Source organism: Benincasa hispida, chromosome 2, assembly GCF_027475165.1.
Source record: "Benincasa hispida cultivar pf3 chromosome 2, pf3_genome.v1.1, whole genome shotgun sequence".
NCBI lineage: Eukaryota > Viridiplantae > Streptophyta > Magnoliopsida > Cucurbitales > Cucurbitaceae > Benincasa > Benincasa hispida.
Window position 1 is genome coordinate 3,957,787 of NC_143479.1, and position 4,278 is coordinate 3,962,064.

A 4,278-nucleotide genomic window follows, 5' to 3' on the forward strand; every position below is an offset into this window, starting at 1 on the left:
TCCTAAAATAAGCTTCTGTTGCTCTAAAACTGGACTAGACTAACTCGAATCGCCTCAAACTAGACACCAAAAATGCGAACCAAGCCAAAACAACATAGAGTCGGACCCAACATCTTAAACCATGTCTCTGTCGATGTCAACCTTTCTGATGACGTCAGCGTGGTTTCCCTTTTTTTTTTTTTTTCAATTTCTCAGCCTCTGTTCACCAGAACATACTTCTATTTTTTTTTTCGTAGAAGCAACTTATCTCACTCCATCACCGCAATCCAAAGAAGAGAGATCGCCGTAAAGATGGATGCGTTAATACACAATGCGGGTGACAATGCAAATTTGGGGGTGTATTCTTTGTTATTCTTTTTTCAAATTTCGCGCTATCGCATCACATTTTAGTTTTAAAAGTCTTATCACCGCATCCTCTTTGATTACCACAATCATTTGACATGGATAAATTTAGTAAAGTTACCGCATGCTGTCTCTTTGCCAATTATGATTTTAATGATGAAAAACATACTTCTATTTCTTTCGTATATACTAGAGTCATCTTAACTTTAAGATAGTCATCTCATGAGATATTTCTAGAAGTTAGGGGTTTGCTAGCTTTCTTTCCAACTCTCTTTACGAAACTTTCTAAGAACATCGCATGACTTATTTCAATCTTTTGACAATGAGGATATTGCCGCATTTTAAATTTAGGGGTGAGGTATTTATTTTCGACCGTGCTATTTTAAAAAAAAAACAAAAAAATGGAAAGTTTTGAGAATAACAACTCCACTGTCAACGCAATGGGAAAACCTATGTTGATAAGAGTTAAGTTGTGAAAGGAACTTACCCGTAGTTGGATGTCCGCATGACACACGTGGGGGCAAGCCAAAATGAAAGTAAGTCACCGGGATTAACGCATAAATAAATGACCGCAACTCCGCTGCCAAAAAGGTATGAGTTTAGTCTAAGAAAGAGCGCATTGCTCATAGTTGGATGTCCGCATGACACACGTGGGGGCAAGCCAAAACGAAGGCAAGACACTTGGATCAACGCAAGGTTAGAGAAAAATAATAATGTTAAGAAATATGCAAGGAAAAAATCATTTGACACCCTGGTCGAAAGTTTTCTTTTTGAAATAAATCATGCGATGTTCCGAAAATTAGTAAAGTCCTTTTGAAGGTTAAGCTTGTAGTCCCTAGATCTTAGAAATATTTTAAGAAGAGATTTGAATAAGACTTAAGGAAATTTTGGTATATAGGATTTGAACGAAATATCCTTGAGAAATCTAGGAAAAGAACATTTCGATCGATTTGCTAAAAGAAATCTTTAGCTTATGCTTGAGGACAAGCATTGTTTAAATTTGGGGGTGTGATAACAGGCAGAAATGCATGTTATCATAGTGCTAAGTTCTTAAACAATGATGGATTGCGTTGATAAAACATATTAAATTACGTCCAAAAAGCATCAGATTCATAATATTGCGGTTGCATGCGTTCATCGCATTAGAACAGTTGATTTTTGTATTTTTGCGCAGAATATGTGATGACACAAGGCGGAAATTGCGATCATAGGAAATCATTGGTCGAGCACAGCATTACCGCAAGGCTTTGCGATGATCGTGTTCGCAAATATTCGTCCGAGAAGGATTGCCGCAAATATTATTCGCGATGGGACAGAACGCTGATGATAATCGAATCCGAATTAAGTTGACAGCCGCTAACGATACAAGTAAATTCAGCTTTTCGGTGACAAATATTCGGCCCATCAGTTAGGGGAATTAAAGTCGTCCCATCTGTGCAATCATGAGAGAGAAGCCGCCGTTCACCCTAGATGTTCTATAAATACCAAAGACATCCTTCATAAAAGGGTTCACGACTTTGAAATTTCATATGTTCGGTTCGTACGTCCTTATTCATAGTTTCTCTTTATTTTAAGGCGGACGCGAGAGAGGAGGTTGTGCTGACAGATCATTCTGGTATGCTTGAGAGAACGCCGAAAGCTTCAAGGACAGAGAGAGGGCCGACGCTTGCGGAAGCAGGAACATCTTTGGAACCAAATAGAGATTTACAGTGTAAAAGCCTCGATCAACAAGGAATTGCTACCAGACTCTCTACCTTTAACTTCCATTGTTATTTTGTACTCCGCTCATTTATTGAAATGGAATCTACTTCTCTATATCTTTTCACTCTCTCTTATTTACGCATGAGTAGCTAAATCAGTTGAATGGGTTGAGAAGCATTTAGCTAGCACAACTAGGGAATCTTCATTCTATGCGATTATCTTGTATTATGTATGCTTCATTCGTCCATTAGAGATACTCGAGAGGGTAGTCTAAGGACAGGATCTAGGCTTAGGAAGTTTAGGTTAGAATCTAGGCTCGGGAGAGTCAGATTAGAACGCATAATCAAGAGATAGAAGCTTAGGAATAAGCACTATTTGCTATTAACGTATCGCATGCATCCTAGAGATAGGATATGATTGTATGCGGTCACCTTGCCTTTATGCATTTTGTATTATCGCATAGGAAAAGAGTAAAGACTTAGGAATAAGCTCTATGGACACTTTTGCATTCAACACATGCATCCTAGATTTAGAAGCACAACATTTGCATTGGAAAATGACTTGCTGTGCGTGGTTGTAGCATGATCGCATAGTCTGATGCATTTCCACGTAACGCTAGCTAAAGACCTTCTCAACCCGTTCATCTGCATACTCAGTGCATCTATCACACAACTGACTTTTATCAAATCTGCCGCATTTGTTTATTTTTCATTAACGTAATCAACAACAAACCCACAATTAATTGAGTTACTGGTTACCGCAAAGTTTTCATAAAAATTACCATCGCAATCTATTTTCCCAAGTCCTTGAGTCCGACCTTGGACTTACCAGGAAACTCAGTAGAGTTGACACTTGGATTCCGCTGAGAAAACTTGAGTGCTCAACGCAATTTCACCATCGCATATCATCCATAATTTTACTTCATAAAATCAAGCACCAAGTTTTTGGCGCCGTTGCCGGGGACTTCGGTAAAATAGTGTGTTAACGGTAATTTTTCTGATTTCTTTGCAGACTCTCAATCTCTGGCGAAGTACGACCTAGAGATTGAGAGAACGTTTAGACGGAGACTAAGAAATCGCCAACAACAACCACAATCAGATAAAGAAGAGCAGCCTGGAAATGGAACACCAAATGATGACAATGTCATGGCGAATCCAATCCTGCTGGGAAACGATTGCAATAGACTCATTAGGGACTATGCATCGCCAAACCTCTATGATTTCTCTCCAGGATTTATGAGACCTGCCCTCGACGCAAGCCGATTCGAAATGAAGCCGGTGATGTTGCAGATGATCCAGACTGTAGGACAATTCAGAGGAAGGCATGGCGAGTACCCGCACGCCCACCTCCTAAGCTTTATTGAAATCTGCAATACTTTTGTGTTCCCGAACATCTCTGCTGAAGAAGTTCGAATAACTTTGTTCCCGTTTTCTTTTTTTGATCAGGCTAGGAAATGGGCATATTCTCTCGAACCGGGAGAGATCACTTTATGGGAATAGGTCGTGGAGAAGTTTATGAAGAAATACTTTCCACCTACTGAGAATGCCAGACGAAGGAAACTAATTACAAATTTTGAACAAGACATGGACGAATCGCTCAGCGATGCCTGGGTGAGGTTTAAAAGGTTGGTCAAGGATTGTCCACACAATGGTTTTCCAGACTGCCTTCAGATGGAAATTTTTTTCATGGTATGAATCTCGCTTCGCAGACCGCTGCCAATGCGGTAGCTGCTGGTGGTCTGCTTGATAAAACGCATGATGAGGCGAAGAATATCTTGGATCGCATTTCTAAGAACCACGAAGATTAGAGAGAGAGTGGCAAAAGATTAAGAATCAAAGACAATGATGCAAGTAATGGTGCTATTGTTTCACTACAATATCAGATGACCGCAATGATGAACTTAATCCAGGGAATTGCGATTAGCAGCCCAACACCGCAAAATGGGCAAATCAACGCAATCAGTCAAAACACCGCAAGGTGAGTGACTTGCGGTGATGGGCACGACGATGGAAGCTTGCCCGCAAAATCCACAATCCGTTTACTTTGTAAAAAATAATCCCTTTTCGAATACCTACAACCCTGGGTGAAGAAACCACCCCAATTTTGCTTGGAAGAATCAACAACATAATTTCCAACTCGTGGCACAGAAAGAAGGGCCACTAGGATTCTTCCCATGCAACAATAGTCAAACGAGCAATCAAGAAAGTCGCTCACAACCACCGCAATCCTCGTCCT

General features: G+C 40.2%; 1 non-coding gene across 1 annotated transcript; it reads right to left on the reverse strand.

The window, feature by feature from the left end:
• Window positions 1–3,590: 3,590 nt before the first annotated feature.
• LOC120072446 (small nucleolar RNA R71) lies at window positions 3,591–3,697 on the reverse strand. The gene has a single exon (XR_005480502.1). It is a non-coding gene; the product is annotated as a small nucleolar RNA R71 (small nucleolar RNA).
• Window positions 3,698–4,278: the final 581 nt, after the last annotated feature.